The sequence below is a fragment of the Anabrus simplex genome, chromosome 2 (assembly GCF_040414725.1).
Source record: "Anabrus simplex isolate iqAnaSimp1 chromosome 2, ASM4041472v1, whole genome shotgun sequence".
Classification (NCBI taxonomy): Eukaryota; Metazoa; Arthropoda; class Insecta; order Orthoptera; family Tettigoniidae; genus Anabrus; species Anabrus simplex.
In genome coordinates this window covers 954,883,535-954,904,360 of record NC_090266.1, presented here as the reverse complement: position 1 = coordinate 954,904,360, position 20,826 = coordinate 954,883,535, and the positions used below count along the sequence as shown (strand labels likewise).

At 38.6% G+C, this 20,826-nt stretch overlaps 1 protein-coding gene across 1 annotated transcript in view; it reads right to left on the bottom strand.

Moving 5' to 3' along the window:
* ksr (kinase suppressor of ras) overlaps positions 1–20,826 on the bottom strand; it is a 509,869-nt gene that overhangs the window by 407,790 nt on the left and 81,253 nt on the right. The gene's annotated exons all lie outside the window — the stretch shown is intronic.

Sequence of the window (20,826 nt, the reverse complement as noted above, 5' to 3'; positions counted from 1 at the left end):
TGTATTCACGAGTTCTATTTTTATTCAAGATAGCGGTGTGTATCACATCGAATTGGACACTTGGATGAATGGACTGCCAAATGCATTGTTTCATGAACCATGATATGAGTCTTGATTCTTGACATGTTACAGTCAAGATACATTTTTTTTCTTGTGCGAAGTGAGACATGTACACATCAATTGCTGACCGTTCATCAAGATTTTTTTCTTTATGAGGTTCATCATGTGGAATGTGAGTGCGCTTTAACATGCATAGTGGTAATGCGAATTGGAAAACAGATACAACTAATAATTTCGATGAAGAAGTTATCTTGTGTTAAGGCGATTATAAGTTTACACCTTATGTTACTCATGGGAGTAGACATCGATCTTGTTCGAAGTGAGTGTTGTGTAAATGAGGTGAAGCGCAATTCTTTACACTGATTTCATCACGGCATGAGTTCATCTGGGATGAGGCATCATATGATACGCAAGATTTACGTTGTCCTCATTTTTCCTTCAGCTGGATTCGACATGAGTAAGAGTCCAAGGACGATCAACCAACCAGCAGCCTTTTCCAACACCATTATGGAAGCTTAAATTATGGAGGGGAGCTGAAAAATAACTCAGGTCGTGAAGGACTTCCAAACCACCTAACCATGAGGTATGAATCATGGAGACCGCTATGACCACATGGTGGGAGCGGAAGACCAAACGTGAGTTTGTATCATTCAATTTATTACTCATTTATAAAGTGACATCATATCGGAATAACTTGCCACAAATTTGAGCATAACAATTAATTAGCCTACATGATGATAGTGATGATTTTTTTTTTGGTATGAATTCAAATTGAGATGTTGATTTAACTTGTATTTTCCAACGGGTGTACTTCAGTGACAGTGCAATGTAAATTTATTTTTAACAAGTAACATATATTTCTGAAGTACATGTAGGAATGATATCAGTGATTTAACCATGTCTGATCTGTTTTAAGGTAAATATGAGGTAATAAATCATGCAGTTCAAATGTATTTAAATCAAACTATAGTGAACCAAACTAGTAAACTATTAAACTACACACTTAAGTGACAGAGTGTGATAACAAAGTGAGGAATTTATTCGACATATGATAAAATGGAAGTGAAGCCATATTTAAATGTGAAACCTGTTTTATTTGATTGTGAGGTAAATTTATTAATTTCATTCTACTTAATTTACAACACATATGCCATAGCGCACGTGTCTGTCGTGTGTCATGCAATGCTAGATTTGTGAGGCAATGTCATCTTCTTCTGTTATTCTTCTTATTTGCTTTTCACAATATATATTTGTATTCCTGGATGTTGTTCTTTTCTTTCTAATTTAAACTATAACCCTCTCTTTGTGTATCTAGCCATCCTATGCACTAGTTATCCTATTTTAAACCGTATCGACCCTAGATTTCATGCTCACCCATATTCCCTAATCCTTTTAGGGCACAATATGGCCTACAAAGTGTTGTGAAGAACTGTGAGCAAATTATCCCAATATAGACAGGCTTGTGGAAAACATTAAAAAGCTTTCCTTAAAAGCCTCCACTCACGACTTACACAGTTCAAGGCAGAAGCTCCAGACAACACGTTACCACCACAACCCACAATGATCTATTGGAGTTCACAGTTAAACGTGTACTTGTATTACTGTGAAAATTCCAAGGTAATAAATAAAAGCAATAATGAGTTTTTAATGTGAAGAAGCTGCTTCAATGTCCGACTCGTTGCCTGAATGGTCTGCGTACTGGCCTTCGGTTCAGAGGATCCCGGGTTCGATTCCCGGCCGGGTCGGGGATTTTAAGGGCTTCTGATTAATAATTCTGGCTCGGGGACTGGGTGTATGTGCCCGTTCCAACACTCTCCTCATCATATTCATCATATTCAGACAACATACCACACTACCGACCATTACAGAAACACGCAATAGTGATTGCATCCCTCCACGCAGGACTGGCGTCAGGAACGGCATCCGGCCGTAAAACAGGGCCAAATCCATATGTGTGACGCAGTTCGCACCTGAGACCCCACAGGTGTGGCAAAAGCAGTAGGAAAAGGAGAGAAGCTATTTCAACACAAATTGCACAATATATGCTCTCTGAACCAAACATAGAGAGCCGTTTGGCAGTTATTAAATAGAATTTTGCATTAATGTCGACAACTATCACATCACTGGAGAAAAAAAAAAAAAAAGTGAGGCAATGGTAGATTCCATTTCACTAATTTAACAGCTGGAGTCTCATGTTAACGACACTCATCGCAAAACTGCTACTGTAATTGCATTTAAACTAATAAAAGTGCTGGAAAAACTACCAGATATAAAACCTTGTGTAAAATTTCTAGCAAAAATTACTCCATGAATGGAATTGAGGAAGATTTAACAGCCACCAATCTTCCCTACTTCAAGTATGCTTCAGTCACGTCAGCTAATGTAGAACACAGCTTTTTGAGATATGATGATGATGCTGCTTGTTGTTTAAAGGGGCCTAACATCGAGGTCATCGGCCCTTTTTGAGATATAAAAACTTGTTGGCATATAATCGCAGATCCTCTACTTTTGACAACCAGAGAATGATGTTTGTAGTCCAGTGCAACTAAGACTAATAAATAATAATAATGTTATTTGCTTTACGTCCCACTAACTACTTTTACGGTCTTCGGAGGCGCCGAGGTGCCAGAATTTAGTCCCGCAGGAGTTCTTTTAGGTGCCAGTAAATCTACCAACATGAGGCTGTCGTATTTGAGCACCTTCAAATACCACCAGACTGAGTCAGGATCGAACCTGCCAAGTTGGGGTTAGAAGGCCAACGCCTTAACCGTCTGAGCCACTCAGCCCGGCGCAACTAAGACTAAGGTGAATTAAAAGAACATGCAATTCAGTATTGAACAGCTTTACAACATGCAAAAATACCTCGGTACAAGGAGAAATCAAAGAACAAGATTTAGCGCAGATGGAAGATAAGGAAAACGAGATGTTCCATGCAGAGGTTGAGTGGGCCACTAAAAGAATAAAACGAGACAGGCCAGCTGGAACTGACGAGGTCACCACAGAAATGATAATAGCAGCAGGCGCAGTTGGTCTACAGTGGTTGTATAGACTCTTCAGAGTGATATGGAGAGAAAAGAGTGGACGAAAGGGGTCATTATACCAGTTTGTAAGAAAGGAGACAGGAAGCAATGTGAAAATTACAGAGGAGTGACACTGATACCTCATACAGCTAAGATCCTTGAAAGAATCTTGCATAGACGAATAAGAGACAGAGTAGAGGGAAAATTGGTAGAACACCAGTATGGATTCAGAAGAGGCAGGTCCACATTTGACCCAATATTTACATTGCGTCAAATGATGGAAAGGTATTGGGAATATGGAAAGGACGGGGTAGTAACGTTTCTAGATATTGAAAAGGCATATGACAGTGTCCCAAGGAATTTGGTATGGAAAACATTAACAAAGGCACAGATTGGGAATGAAATAATGCAGATGGTAATAGCATTTTATCAAAATTGTGAAAGCAGTGTTAGAACCAAAGTGGGTCAAACTGAATGGTTCAGAGTTGAGACAGGCTTAACCCTTTCAGACCTGAAAGAAAACTGGCGGTGTGAATTTTTGTTTGTACGTCAAAAACTGACTAAAATGCTCTTAAATACATATATTTTTAGTTTATTCTACAAAATAAAAATTAACATCTGGAAAAAAGCACCCGCACAATTGTGTGTGTCAGGACTTACTTCACAACTTACAAAAAAGAAAAAACAATTAAATCTTCGTTCAAACACAAGTAAACGTTACATTTTCTACATTGAGGAGGAGTTTTGATATTACTGCCCTTTTGGCAGCAGCAGCTTGTCGCCAGACCGGAATGAAATCTGGAGATGTCAAAACGTCAAAAACTTACTAAAATGCTCTCAAATACATGTTTTTACAGTTTATTTTACAAAATAAGAACTATCGGCTGAAAAACAGAACCCACACAATTGTGCGTGTCAGGACTTCATTCACTACTTGCAAAAAATAAAAAAATAAAAAATTCATCTCAGTACATGTGAATATGCAGTTAAAATCTTATACATTACATTTCTCATGTAGAGTACGAGTTTTTCTTTCTCAGTCCTTTTTGCGACAGCACCCAGCACTCCTGCATGCATTGGCTGTAAGGAAACCTAGCCCGCACATATGTGCGTATCAACATTCAAAACCTCATGGTATTACGTACGATGTTGAAAGTTCACAATTGACGTTTGCTACACAATCTACACACTTCATAGATTATATTCTGATATTCAGTAAAGCTTCTAGATTAATATGAATGCAATAAATAAATAATTACTTTAGGCATTACTGCTTCCCGCCATATTGCTAATACACTGTATTTTTAAACTCTTCTTCCTTCCCCCTGGTGGTCAAGTACTAAATAAAAACAGCTGAAGTACATGCTACGTGTCCCGTACAAGCACTGCAGCCCGGTCTAGCGCAAAGAAAACTTCAAATAAGCTCAGACATAAATAAAATACGAACCCGTACAATTGTGCGTACATGGTCTGAAAGGGTTAAGACAGGGAAGTGTATCGTCTCCCTTACTCTTCATTATCATCATGGACAGAATTTTACATAATATCAAGGAGAAGATGATGGGCGAGCAAGTAAAGTCTATGCTCTTTGCTGATGACAATGTAGTTTGGGGAGATAAGTACAGACAAGTTGATTTATGGAATGAGGAGATGAGAAATTTTGGAATGAAGATTAGTACTGCAAAAAGCAAGACTTTGATCATGACGAGAGGTAACAAAAAATCCATGGGAGTGATAAAAGTAGGAAATGAAATTCTGGAACTAGTGAAAAATTGTTAATATTTAGGCAGCGTGATGTCACAAGATGGAAATTTGGATGGAGAAATTTATTTAAGAATACAGCAGTCTGCAAGATCCTACCAGTGTGTGAGACACATTGTATAGAACAAAGATGTGCCAGTGAAGTGCAAGAAGGTTTTATACTTTTCCTATTACAAACCTATACTGACCTATGCTTCAGCAGCCTGGACATTGACTAAGCAGAACCAAAGTAAGATACAGGCAGCTGAAATGAGTTTCTTGAGGGGCATACAGGGAAAGACTAGATAAGACAGAATACAAAATGAGGAAATAAGAAGTGTGGGAGTGTGTAAACTTCAAGAGGAGATTGATATAGCAAAACTAAAATGGTTTGGGCACATGATGAGAATGCTATGAGAGAGAATACCAAAGAGAACATTCATAGATAGGGAGACTGGAAAGAGGCCTAGAGGACAGCCTAGAATGAGATGGAGGAGCTCTGTTGTGGACTGTATTGCAAATAGAGGAGTCGATAGCAATAAAGTACTAGAAGAGGAATGGTGGAAAGAATGAGTAAGGTGGAGGGCTTTGGTACACTACCCTGCCCAGAGGGAATCTGGAAAAGGGAATGGATGAAGAAGAGAAGATAATTCAGTATTAGAGGCTTATATTACATGCTTTCCAAGTCTGTGTCAAATCGATTATTTTCTGAAGGATTTTTTTTTTTAAATTCATTATGTCATTTTTACATCTTATAATGCATTTTCTTAACTTATAAGTACTTTAATGAAGCCATTTTTAAATGCATATTTTAATATTCTTTAATTCATTGAATGAGAAGAAAAAACATAATGGACCGGGCGAGTTGGCCGTGCGCGTAGAGGCGCGCGGCTGTGAGCTTGCATCCGGGAGATAGTAGGTTCGTATCCAACTATCGGCAGCCCTGAAGATGGTTTTCCGTGGTTTCCCATTTTCACACCAGGCAAATGCTGGGGCTGTACCTTAATTAAGGCCACGGCCGCTTCCTTCCAACTCCTAGGCCTTTCCCATCCCATCGTCGCCATAAGACCTATCTGTGTCGGTGCGAAGTAAAGCCCCTACCAAAAAAAAACATGATGGAATGATCACTCAAGGAAAAGAGATGATGATGGTGGCGATTGTTGTTTAAAGGAGTATAACATCTAGGTTATCCATAAAAAAGAAAAAAAAGAAAAAGGAGTCAGGAAAAGAGGGGAAAATTAGAAGATTCCCTAATGCTTCCAAGCCAGAAGAAAAACAAAATGTAATGGCCCACAATATCCTAACACATAATCAATAAGGACCTTATTTCTTGGTGAAATAAAACTGTTGATTTCGGTGTTAATAATGACACTATTTCGGTAGGTATTTCGGGAAATATAACTGCCATACTGATCGATGTTTCTTGTGAAATCTTACTTATAGTATGGGGTAAATCTAACTAATTTTGTGATAAGGGTGTTTAAAGTGAACTCTTACAATGTGTCCTTGTTAATAAATCTTAGAGTAACACCAAATATACAAAATGCTATAGAAATAAAACTATAAATCACCGATACCTCAAAATGAAGTTAGGTGATCTGCCCTGTAATATGAATTTATGCATAACCTACGTTATTTTACATGTTGAATTGTCTCCAAAGTATAAACTAGGCATAATTTCAACATTATCTGCATGCAGAGTTGTGCGACATTTAGAAAATAACATTGTGTAAGAAAAGAAGCACCTCTCGCTGACCACATTAGACGTCGAAAACCATAATGCTGGTGCTCGCTGACCGGGGATGAGAAGCTCAGACGTTTAAAGCGTTGGCTTTCTGAGTCCAAGTTGGCAGGTTCGATCCTGGCTCAGTCCGGTGGTATTTGAAGGTGATCAAATTTATGTCAGCCCTGCGTCACTAGTTTTACTGGCACGTAGAAGAACTCCTCCGGGATAACATCTCGGAGTCTCCGAAAACCGTAAAAGTAGTTAGTGGGGAGTAAAAACAATAACATTATTACTGCTCAACCAGGCGATTTATTTACAGTAGACTAGGCCTATTAATACAGTCATATTTTACAATAAAGACAGTATTATTTATCTTTTCTTTTAATTACTACACTTCCTTATGCCAGGATTAACCAATGTTTCTAGAGAAATGTTTGCTTGAAAGAATGATTTTGTTGTGTCTATTACAAATTGCACTCTATCACTTTTCAACTTCTTTGCAATGGGTAAAGTACCGTCGGTTGTTATTTGCCGCATAGAATGTTCATTTGCTTTATTATTCTTCTTTTTGTGTGTTTCTGTTTCTCTGCAGTGTTTATCGCATGTGTCTTTTCGTTTCCATGTAATACGAACATTACAGTAGGCCTATTCACACATTAGAATCTTTCTTGCAGCATCAAAACGTACTCTCAATGCCAAAACGACCGGTCTTGTTACGACCACAACACCACAATGCTATTTGATGTGATCGATAACAGAGCAACAAGCAACTGAGAAGAAAAATACAATAGTAAAGTTGTCAGAAGCATTTAAACGTTTATTCGAGAGCTTTTCCGATACTATTTCGCACTTATCGTACCAAGTGGGGTATATTTAGTGATTATTTGCACAATTCGCACAATAAATCGGATTTTGCGATATTTCGCAAGTTCATTTTGCTAAAATACGGTACTTTAAGTACCTAGGTCATATATAGGCAAGAAAGGAGATATGAAAAAAATTTGTGCGTGTCGCTCTTACCAAAAAATACGGCCCCTAATAATCAATAATAACATTACACTGACTGTTATTAGGTGAGATGAACCATCTCTCTTCTGCTGCCACTCATCTCCACTAGACAGCATTATTGCTATAATTACCAAAACTAACCTGTAAACAAAGGGTTCTCAACACCTAGAAATTTATATATAAACAGTGGCATGCAGTGAACATATTCATTACCCCAGCTGCAAAGAAGTTTTTTTTAAATATAAACAATCGTAGCCCCACTACACTACACTACACCATTTTATAAGGCTGCATTTTTCGTGGAAAGGTCTACCTGTGAAAGATCTTTCAAGAATGTTTTCAACCTCACGCTCGCACATACTTCCAAATTGATATTCACGGCAGTGACGACACCATCATAACTCAATCTATAGTAGATTTAAAACAATACAGTTTCATCCGGTGACGCATCGTGATAGTACAGTCATGGTTTTCACAAAAATACACCGGGACTATTTGTTTTTTTACTTAAAAAGCCTAATCTAAACTAATCAGCAAAATTTAACTGGTATTTTACCATCGTTGAAGTCTTATAGTTTCACTCTCATACAGAGTGTACGTGCATCAACGACAAACTAGGGAAAATATTTATCACGACGTATAACACGCATTATATTCATGAGAATGCCACAGAACTTGCAAAACCTTCACCTATAATCCAAGAGGAATACTACAAAAATTCACTATATACCACCATCACAGACAACCATTCGCACTTAACTCTGTGTTCATGATGGGCAACCTAAATATTTTTCTGCGGCTATCAGAACACATACTCTACACGTGCCATCAATGAATTGCTCGAAAAAGCTGTATACATGCCGAGAACCAAGACTAAAATACATTCTTCTATATTACAATTGATTTCATATACTGGCTCTTTTTTTATTAGCAAGACGGTGTGCAAGTGGCTATACTGTTAAGATCTTGATATTTTTCTTGCAGTCTCTAGTGTGTGGCGCTGAAAACTTCAAGTGCCAAGTATTAGAACTAACACCCCTTAGCTAAGCTAGCTAGCCTGTCGCCGTAAATTAATATCGGGGGAGGGGGCACAGCTCCGCCTCGAGGAAGCTGCAAGTGCATGTGTCACCCAAGCGACCTTAAATTTCCCTGGGGGTAGCTCTCTATCGCGCCGGCAAAGAAACCCAGCTCGCTGGAGAAGCTGAACTGCGGTAGTGAGAGTGGATTGTGGAGACAGCTGTACTTGACTTGGCTCAGATGTTCGCAATGTTTTAAACATTATAAAAAGCGTTCTAAGGAATAATTAGAAAATGTTAATACAAAGTTCTTTACCCCAGCAGCGCTGGGGTAAATGGGGTTCAATGCACGCCACTGTATATAAATGGAAGAGGATATGAACATACACAAAGGATATGCACAATAATAGGTTAGTGTGGGCAGAGTGAACAGTAGGAGAAACACGGACAAATACTCATCTCTGCACCCTGCCCTCTACAAAAGCAGGGATTTCCTCATCACCACAAATATTTTAAATCAACTTCTTCCAGCTCCCCCATGAGCTAGTTTTGTATCCTAGTGTTATGGGGGGAAGAAAGCACACACACACACACACATAGGATGTCATTTTTGAGAAATCTTCTCTCTTCATACAGTAAGTGTAAGATAAGGAGAAAGACAAATAAACATAAGGAAAAGGATACAAATCAGAAAATTTATGCAGGTGAAGTAATGTATGGAACCAAAATAGCAATTGCCTTGTAAAATAACTGGATTATAATCAGCACTTAAATTATAACAAATACAAGCGAGAGCTCTTCACAAACATCCAGTCCCCGAGCCAAGGGAATTAACCATTTACGATTGAAATCCCTTGACCCGGCCGGGAATCAAACCACGGGCTCCAAGACTAAAGGCTAAGATGTTGACTAGTCAGCCTAGGAGCCGAACAAAGGAGCTCTGACTTCAAATCAATTCACGCAATGACCAAATAATGACGAGCACTTGTGCAATGCATATGATGATCTACAAGAGGAACTGAAAAATTGAAACCCAATACAAACCTGGAAGTGTTTTGTACCAATTAAATAAACTTCATATCTCTATCAATTTCTTGACTATGGCTTGTACCACTTGTGTCAGTTGCTGCATGATGTCCTGGAGATAACCAAGAATCCAAATACTTGAATGCATCAAATAATGTTAGAGGAGGACCAACAACCTTAATAAACAACATGACATTTTCGATATTAGCAGAGATAACTGATTTGGGATCACTATTAAATTGATTTGAGGGATTTCTCTTGCATTCACTGGAAGATAATACTGGTTTGACGTCCCACTAACTACTTTTACGGTTTTAGGAGTCACTTAGGTGTCGGAATTTTGTCCCAGGGGAGTTCTTTAATGTGTTGGTAAATCTGTCGATGAAGTTGATGTATTTGAGCACCTTTAAATAACATCAGACTGAGCCTAGTTCGAACCCACAAACTTAAGTTCAGGTCAGCAATCTGATATACCTAGTCTGGCTTCACTGAAAGAAATTGGAATTAAATTAACAAGTTTGGCTAGAAGGAACAGAGCCAGAGTCATTTTTCCATCAAGTTGGTAGTTGCAAAAAGCCCTAAGCAACTGCCTAAACTTGAAATTTTTAGCTTAGGTTTCCATATGTTATTCTGTGAATATTATGTCAGATTGTACAACACCTGGCCAATTTTCAGGATGAAGAACTTCTGCATAGTTCATAATTTCTTCATTACTGTGACTTTAGTCTTTCTTTAACAAGACTTCTATAAAATTGTCCTGGATTTATACATCCACTGTTTGCTTTCTTTGTTTCCCTCCTATGAATTTTAAATGTCAGACTGTTTACAGAATTCAATGCTGTATTGTAGTATGGCTCTGGTTTATCTATCTATTTTCAAACACAACAGACTGTCTCTTGATGGCCTTACTTGCTTGTTACATAGTCATTTCTCCAGACTGGAGTTTGAGAGATAATTCTGAGAATTCTTGTACAGAATCACATGTTAATAATAAATCTAACACAAATTCTATTGACATTAACTTTCTAAGTAAGCCTTCAAACATACATCTTTCTCTCGCATCCCTGCGAAATGAGTCCTTTGAAGCAATCTCAAAATACTAATGAACTACTGCTTCATACACCTGACAGATCGTAGTAGCAGTACCAACCCAGGGTGTGCTAAGTGCCAATTTTAAGTTGGCCTAGCTGCATATCTAGTAAACTAGCACAAGATTGACAATCTCTGGAATATTTTGGGGATGAAGATAAAAAAAATACAGTTACTCCATGAATGACTTGAAGTAATTACATTTATATCATTTACAGCAGCACCCACAGAAAATTCAAGTCTGTGATTTGCAGTGCCAGAATAAAACATTAGGATACTTGTCTTGCATGAGTATATTCACTCCACTTTCTGCTCCAAACAAAACAGCAGCCCCATCACATGCAACTTAAACATGACTATTCTTAAGAAATCCATCGTGTAAAAGCATGGGATTTCAACCACTAGAGTTGCATATATTCCCTTCGCAGTCACATCAGGCAACCTTATTAAGTGATGAAACAAATTAACAAGTTCTTGCATACCACAGTCATCAATATTCAGCCTTAAATACAGAAACATATTGGAAATTGTAATAATAACGTTACTGGTTTTATGTCCCATTAACTATATTTTTGACAGTTTTTGGAGACGCTAAGGTGTTGGAATTTTGTCCCGCAGGAGTCCTTTTACATGCCAAAAAATCTACCGACATAAGGCTGACGTATTTGAGCACCTTCAAGTAACAACCAGTTTATGTAGTTTAAATTATGTACATGGTACTCAAGAATCAGGTCCTGAAAAACCATCGTAAGTGCCATCACATGTATCTGTCCCTCCTAAAACTTAGTCATCAACTGCAACCTGTGAGGCAGTGCAGCAACAGTAGCTATCATAATTTCTACCAGCACAAAGGAAAAGGAGTGATGGAGAAAAAGATGCTGGACAAGCCACTACACAGTTATTTACCACATATTCCCAACCTTCTTCACATAGCGGAAGACAAAGACTTTGGCGATTTTTATACTGGATTTCCAGAGTGAGTTGGCTAAACAGTTTGGGTCACATAGCTGTTAGCTTGTATTCAGGAAATGGTGGGTTCTAACCCTACTGTTGGCAGCCCTGAAGATGGTTTCCCATGTACACACCAAGCATATGCTGGGACTTTTCCTCAGTTGAGGCCAAGGTCGCTTCCGTCCTAGTCCTGGCCTATTCTATCCCATCGTCACCATAAAATCAGTCTCTGTCAGTGCGACATAAAGAAACAAAAACAGAAGAGTTCTGGATTAAATTCTGCTTACATCTTGCCTGACAGAAGGACCGTTTCCTCATCTCTCATACCAGCAGCATCTGAAGTGTATATGACATTCATCAACATATTTAGAATGTCGGATCTGAGTGTGTGTTTAACTACAGATTCTTGGATATGTAGGAATACACAGAGCTAGCTAGCAATCATGGCAAATTTTATAAATGGAGGTTTCGACGTATTAGTCCTTGGAGTGTATGTGAGCCATCGCAAACATTTTCTAAGAATAGTCAAGAATGTAAGTAACGAGCTGGCGAAAGAGTGAGTGGGGGAGAAGAAAGCAAGATGAAGATATAGTAGCCTATTACTATTTTTAAGTACTTACCAAGGTGTGGTTAAGGGCTACAAGAGGCAGCAGGTATAGCAAATGTTTCTCCAAAAATTGGACCTGCAACTTGTATTATGATATTTATATACCCTAATGCTCCAACCTAATACTACACTAACGGATACACAGAAACATAATACTGGAAAGTTAACTAATTGTCCCATCCCTAGTAAGTTCATAAGATATTTTAGTGTTAAAAAGTACAAAACCAGCCATTCTAAACCACTGAAACTAGTAGAATATCTTTTCACTATTACTGCTCATAATGCAAACAGTGTGGGTTTTTACTCCAATGGATAGATGGACGAAACAGACTATAGAAACACCCTGTGTATGCTATACTTTAGTTAAATTTAAACAGCTCTGAGCTTCATGATTATGTTATAAACTGGCCATATATTTTGCAAAACATTTTTTTTTTTTGCTAGGGGCTTTACGTCGCACCGACACAGATAGGTCTTATGGCGACGATGGGATAGGTAAGGCCTAGGAGTTGGAAGGAAGTGGCCGTGGCCTTAATTAACGTATAGCCCCAGCATTTGCCTGGTATGAAAATGGGAAACCACGTTTTGCAAAACAGTAGATCTCTTAAATATGAAAGATGTTTTACATTAAAAGTAAGACGAATTTTGTTCTTGATATATTTCATGTGAGAATAACATGAATTAGATATTGCCCATTTCCATATATTTTTGCTTTCAGAGCATAATTTTTTGACATCCTATATTTCCCCTCAAATGTCCTATATTTCACTAAAAGCATCTGGTAACCATACACATTGGAAAATCAAGGACATTTTTGGAAAAATGGAAAACTAGGTGTAAGAAGAGCTCAGATGGAAAACCACTTCTACAGAACAAAGACAAGGCAGAAAGATGGCAGGAACATATTCAACAATTGTATCAAGGGAAAGAAGTGATAAGGTTCTGACGAGGCTGTTGATGCTAATGAAATTGTAGACCCAGCTGAAAAGTGTGAAAACTACCACACCATTAGCTTAGTATCCCATGCTAGCAAATTTTAACATGTATTATTTACAAAAGAATGGAAAGACATGTTGAAGCTGAGTGGATAGAAAATCAGTTTGGCTTCGGGAGAAATGTAGGAATATGTGAAGCAATCTTTACTTCGTGTATGATCTTAGAGGCCCAAATTAAGAACGACAAGCCCACGTAAATGGTATTTGTAGATCTAGAAAAGGTACTCAGTAATCTTGACTGGACCAAGTTAATACCAATATAGTTAGTCCATTATCGGACATTATAAATTTTCCAGCTAACTCATTCCTGGTTGCCAGCATTTCGTGGCAGTGTGCAAAGTTGGGCTCATCAGTTGGTAAATAGCACACCTACCAAGACGCATAGCTAGTGCATACCTTGGAGGCCACTGCATAGGCTAATTGGAGCCACCGGCAGTGCCAATGCAGTATGAGAGACTTTGTGTCATTTTCAAAAACTGATGCCTACCTGGCCATCAGATGATATAGATGGTGATTCCCATTGGGAACCTGAAATATTTGTCCCGAAGTTGGTCCGTTATTGGACATACTGGACTATATTGGTATTATAAATTTACTCATTCGGGAAAAATATTTCAGGTACCCAACAGAAATCAACATCTATATTATCTGATGGCCAGGCAGACATCAATATTTGAAAATCAGACAAAGTCTCTCATAGTGCATTGGCACTGCCGGTGGCTCCAAGCAGTCTAAGCAGTGGCCTCCATGGTATGCACTAGCCATGCGTCTTGGTAGGTGTGCTATTTACCAACTGATGAGCCCAACTTAGCACACTAGCACGAAACGCTGGCAACCAGGAATGAGTTAGCTGGAAAATTTATAATATCCAATAATGGACCAATTATATTGGTATTATAAATCTACTCATTCGAAACAAATATTTCAGGTTCCCAATGGGAATCAACATCTACAGTAGAAGTCCGTTATAGCGAGAATTCATAACGGCGAAAAATTCACTCGCTATATCGCATTGTCGTTATATCCAATTTTTGTATAAAAGTCAATAAACCCCCATATACATTAAAATCGATATGAAACAATCAGTTTGTTCAAAACTTGCATTTCAGTGGATGACGTCCGCACTATGGCTTACTTGTTTGTTATTTTTCGAAAACCGATACTACGTGAAAGTGTATGTTTAATTTCATTCTGAAAAAATAATACCTTATTTCTCCGAATCCAAAACAACCCCCACTTTTTGCTTCAAAGAATTTAAATCAGGCTTAGAAAGTCCTTTGTAAAATCGTATGAATGCCTTTGTTGTACGGTACGCATTTTTAGACGCCGAACATTAGCTTTCCTTATGCCGTATTTTCTTGTGGCTACATAATTATTCTTTATTTCCGTGGGTTTAATGACCGTTAACTTATAATTGGCAACATAATAAAGAAAGAAAACCTGTTGAAACTTTGCTGGCAATACCTATTCCACGCGTCTCTACAATACGACGATCCATCAGGAAAATATTCTTGCTGTCTGTAAAACTGTTACTTTTACTCAGCGTCTACATGCACATCTCGCTTGCCGGGTTTGGCCAGCTTCAGCGGCTGGCAATGTATAGGCCTAATCGCGGACGGTGAATGTCAACGAACAAGTTTATTGAGGCGTGGTATGCCCATTCCGCCCTTGCGTTTTTCGTGCACATACCTCACAGTTTCATCATCGACTTCTTTAAAGCCGCCTTGTTGCAGATCACTGAATGCATTTTTTGTACAGTATGCATGTTTTAGCTATCTTCGTCTTCACAATAACTCTGAATTTTGGCTTTAGTTAGGCCTATGCAGTATTTTCTTGTGGCTGTACAATTATTCTACATTTCAGTGTGTTTAATAACCATTAACTTAAAACTGACATCATAATATCGACGAGAACCCGTTGAAAATTTGCCGGCTATACCTGTTCCACGTATCTTCACAATACGACTATCCATCACGAAAATATTCCTGCTGTCTATAAAGCTTAATTTTACTAAGCGTCAGGTACAGTAGACGCGTTATAACTCTGCCAATGAGTAGCCGGTTTTTCTAAGAATTCGAAGGCTCACATGTTTTGATGCCATTCTGCAGATTTGAGAAATGTTTTTGTAGAGGCCGGTAGAGGCAAATAAAACGCCATTCTCTCTTCACTATTTCTCAAAATCCAGTGACATTACACAGAGGCACCGTACAACCAGTTGCCTCGGCTAGCAATGTATAATAAAGAGGCGGTCGTTTATTGTCAAGGAGTTCTGTGCCTGTGCTTGCGCGGGGGTGGGGGGTGAAACGAAGCAGCGTGGTTACCATGGTAGTTGCCAGTGGTATTCATTACTGTTAGGCCGCGAATGCAAGACAACCCTTGATTTTTCGCATTCAATTCTGAGAAAAAACATCATTTTGGATTCAGGGAAATACGGTATCACTCTCGAGGCTTCTGTGGCTAACATTTCGATTTCCTTCTTCAAACGGCGGCGCCCAACCTAACCGTATATGCATCGTAAAAACATATTTCAAACGCATGTAGAGAAATTATAACCTCCTCGGTAAAAATATACGTGGGAATAGCCTTTCCGGAATTTAACTAGACACGAGAAAGTATGAACTATCCTCTGAAATCAATGATGTACTCTGCCATATCTTGAGGTGTATCACATTCTTACTTAATTTCAGTATATAACATTAAAATGAAGAGAGCGTTTACTTCAGCCTTTATTTTTAACGAGTTAACAATTGCTATTGGCCACCATATTTACGCATTTATTACGAAACCGTGTTATTCTCTTTCATTTTGAATTTTCTTTAGAGAGCAGCAGAACATTACTAATCGACCCTAATATCACTTTTGAATGTCGACGAGAGAGCTCGCAAATTCACACAGCGAGAAAACTATGCCATACTGACGGTGATCGATCGCATTTTGTGGCAAACTTTTCAGTTTTCTTATTTAAACAGTCACCTATCGTAACTTAACCGTACTATACGCATGAGGAAAACATACTTCAAGCACCAGTAGAGAAATTATAACCTTCTTGCTATAAATTTACATGATAATAGCCTTTCCGTAATTTAACTAGACGCGAGAAAATATAAACTAATCTCTGAAATCAATTTTGCACTCTGCCATATCTTGAGATGTATCCCATTCTTACTAAATTGCAGTATTTAGCATTAAAATTAAGCGATCATTTCGTCAGCCTTTACTTTTAACGAGTTAACAACTGTTATCAGACACATTTACGCATTTATTACGAAAACATGCTCTCTTCCATTTCAAATATTCTTTATGGAACGACAGTCGATGGGTATTACTAATCGACTCCAATGTCGCCTTCGAATGTCAATGAGAGAACTCGCTAGTGGACAAAGCGAGGAAACAATACCGAAGGTGATCGATCGCATGAAATATAATCACTGGGGTGCATAATTATTATTATTATTATTATTATTATTATTATTATTATTATTATTATTATTATTGAAAATGCGCACATGCCGTGGAGAATACCATTACATTACATTTACATTACATACACATTACTTTTCTTTGCTATAAGCTACGATGGATTTCTGTCTATTCCTGCTTTTTACAATATGGTATCTATCACAGAATGCCAAGCACAACTCACACACACATTCGTCATTTGGTTCGTGAAATAATTTGTTACAGCACACCTTGTGGTGGAAACCATGGATCGCCAACCTTGTCGTCACGTATCTCATATCATGATTAGCTTCCATCCAGGTCCTGTTTTGCACAGCAGATGTTGCATAGAAGTCCTCCGGTATGTTGTTTTTCTTCTCATGCAGATCTTGTATAAGCTGTTTGAAGCTGGTACTAGCTGGAAGTATGAGCTCGCATCTCAGATCCCCTATTAGGAAGGTCTCCCTGGCAAGCTCATACACTAGCCTCGATCTTGCATTCTGCGGGACTCCTAAAATTCTCTTCAGGTATCTAGCCTTTACTTGCTCCAATTCTTCCAGCTGTTTGTATGTGAGGTATTCTCTCACTAATTTTAGGCCATACGTCAGAACAGATAGTATCTTTAACCTAAACAGGTCCATAGCTGTGCTAACCGATAGTTGTGTGATGTTTCTGATTTCATTCATAGCTCTAGTGGCCGCCACTGTTCTAGATCTTATATGTAAACTGAAACTCTTTCCCTTTGTTTGAATTGTGATACCTAGATATTAAAAATTGTTAGCCCATTGAGTAGTTTGCCATTGCATTTGATGTTCTCTGCTTCAGCGAGTCTTCCTCCTTTCCTAAATACTACCAATTCCGTCTTCTCTTCGTTTATCTGGATGTCGTTTCTCTCCGCCCATTCACATAGTGTGTTTAGCGATACTTGCAGTTTATCTATATCTGTCGCTGCGATGGCCATGTCATCAGCGTATACATATGTGCTTGTTCCTGCCATTCCTTTGGCGACATCGTTCGTGAGAACATTAAACAGGATAGGGCTGAGTGGATCGCCTTGGAGGACGCAGTTCGTCTGTGAGAGCCAGTCAGATATGCCTATTCCATCAACTATCTGTATGTAGTTTCCTGCCAGTATGTTCGATATCAGGGACGTTGTGCTTGTTCTTCCAATTAGTTCCTCCTTTCTGTTGACCATATCGAAGGCTTTTGAGTAGTCAACAAAAACCACATAGTTTTCCTTTTGGTCTTTCTAACGTCTGTTTTATTTGTTCCAACAGGTTTTCTACTGCCAGAGTCGTGGACCCTATACACGTTTGGGTTCTCTGTGTCTCCTTTTCCCTTGTATAATAGCTTGATTGTTGACTTTCTCCATTCGTCTGGTATACTTCCTAATTCTAAACATTTATTTAGAAGGGAGGTCCATATCGGTAGGTATTCTTGTGCTGTCTGCTTTAAGTGTTCACTTCTTATTCCATCTACTCCTGGTACTCTGTTATTCCTCATTTTCTGTATCGCTTTCGCAATTTCATCCGTGGTGAAGATCTCATCAGCTTGTGGAGTCATAGGTGTCTTAATCATGGGTCTTGTTTCTTTTGAGCAAATTACTATTCTTATATGATCTAACCATGTTTCCATAGGTATGTTTTGTTTTTTTGTTTTTTTTGCTATGCGCTTTACGTCGCACCGACACAGATAGGTCTTTTGGCAACGATGGGATAGGAAAGGTCTAGGAGTTGGAAGGAAGCGGCCGTGGCCTTAATTAAGGTACAGCCCCAGCATTTGCCTGGTGTGAAAATGGGAAACCACAGAAAGCCATTTTCAGGGCTGCCGATAGTGGGATTCGAACTTACTATCTCCCGGATGCAAGCTCACAGCCGCGCGCCTCTACGCGCACGGCCAACTCGCCCAGTCATAGGTATGTTGGGCTGTATTTTCTGACCTTTTTGCCTCAGAGCTCGGTAGCGGTCTTCTTCTGCCTCCTCTACCATTTTCTTATGTTCTTCCAGATGTTGCTTTTCCTTCTTTTTTATTAGGTCCTTGTATTTCTTTCATTCTCGTTGGTATTCTTCGGTGGTTGCACTTGCCATTTGTCCTCTAGGTTTATGCAGTGTTTTCAGTGTCAATTTTCTTTGTTCATAACATTCCCTGTCGAACCATGGCCTCGCCTTCCTATTTGAGTCTTGTGTGGTGGCCCCACTTATTATAGTTGATTTCAGCCACGTAGCGGCCTCATCAATATTTCCTGCTCTTATTGCTCTTTCAACCTTATCTTTTTCTTTCATTTTCCCTTTAATTTTTTCCATGTCCAGGATCTTGCCAAATGTTATATTTCGGCTTTCATCTAATTTGCTACTTCTACCATTTTCTATATTTACTTGTACTGGAATGTGTTTACGGATGACTGCTGCTTCTTTTTTCACTGTGGTGGCAAGGTGTTTTGATCTAAAGCCCTTTGTGATTATAAGGTCTATTGTGCTAGCTCCGTTATGCCCTACGTATGTCCAGTCCTCCTGTCTGTTGTGTATTGTAAAGCCTTCGTTTGTTAGATATTCCAGTCAGTGATAGGACTCTCGCTGTAACCGAAGGATAATACACGGTTTAATATATGAATTTTGAAGGGACAGACAACAATTGTCATTATAGCGGGGTTCTCGTTATATGACGTACTTGCTATAGCAGACTTCTACTGTATATCCTGGACCAAGCTATTTGAGATTCTGAAGGTGACAGGGATCAGAAACCAAGAAACGCAGAGAAAGAAAGGTTATCTACAATCTGCACAAAAATCTGTCTGCAGTGATAAGAATCGAGGGCTATGAAAACGAAGCAGCAATCCACAAAGGAGTATGACAAGGCTGCATGTTCGTCCCCTCTCCTTTTCAGCGTATATATAGAAAGGATGGTAAAGGAAATCAAAGAGGAATTTGGAAACTGAATTTCAATCCAAGGAGAGGAAATCAGAACTCTGAAATATCTGCCAATGATACTGTTATTTTATCCGAGTCTGCAGAGGATATGGAGAAATTGGTGCATGGTATGAAGAGAGTCTTGGAAAATGAGTGTGAGCTGAAAATAAATAAATGCTAAACAAAAGTAATGGAACGAAGTCAGATAATGCAGGAAATCATAGATTAGGAAATGAAGTCTTAAGGGAAGTAGATGAATATTATTACCAGGGCAGTATATTAACTAATGATCGCAGAAGTACGGAGGACATAAAATGCAGACTAGCTCAAACAAGGAAAGCTTTTGTTAAGAAAAGAAATTTGCTCACTTCAAACATCGATACAGGAATTAGAAGGATGTTTTTGAAGATGTTCGTGTGAAGCATGGCATTGTATGGAAGTGAAACATGAACAACTGGTTCAGAAAGAGAGTAGAACTTTTTGAAATATTGTGATACAGAAGAATGCTGAAGGTGAGATGGGTAGATCGAATCATGAATAAAGAAATACTGAAATTATGAGAGGAGAATGTTTTGGCAAAATTTGATCAGAAGAAGAGAAAGGAAAGATAGGGCACATCTTAAGATATCCAAGACTTGTCCAGTTACTTTTTAGGGAAATTTAGGCAATAAGAATGGTAGAACAGATCGGAGTAGATGTAATACGTAGTAGTTTTCTACTAATGGAAAAAGCATAGGATAGGGTGGCATGGACAGCTGCATCAAATATAACCCCATAAACTGATGACCCAAACAACAGTATTAAAAGTGGAAGGGAGCACCTCCTCCTCCTCCCCCCCCCCCCCCACTCTGCAAATTACGCCATGAGAAGAAGAATATTTTCCACCCCTCAAAAGTCTTCACTACCTCTGCAATCACACAATATGCAGTTTGACAGCCTATCACTGATCAAAAGGTGGAGCTGTTTCCTCATTTAATGCAAATCCATAAAATTTACACAGTATGCAATATACAGTACTTTTGTCAGGATCATTAAATATGGTGAAGAATCTTTTCATTAAATATAACTGCTGGTTCTTTTTAAACTCTCATGTACCGAGATCTAGGACATTTTAAAAGAGAAATGAATCATTCCAGAATACATATGCCTTCTTCTCAGAATAGAAAGCTTCTAATGTTCTATAGCACCTAGCTCCTAAAATGCTTGCTATTTATTCTACGTCACACTGGTCTTAGAGCAACAAT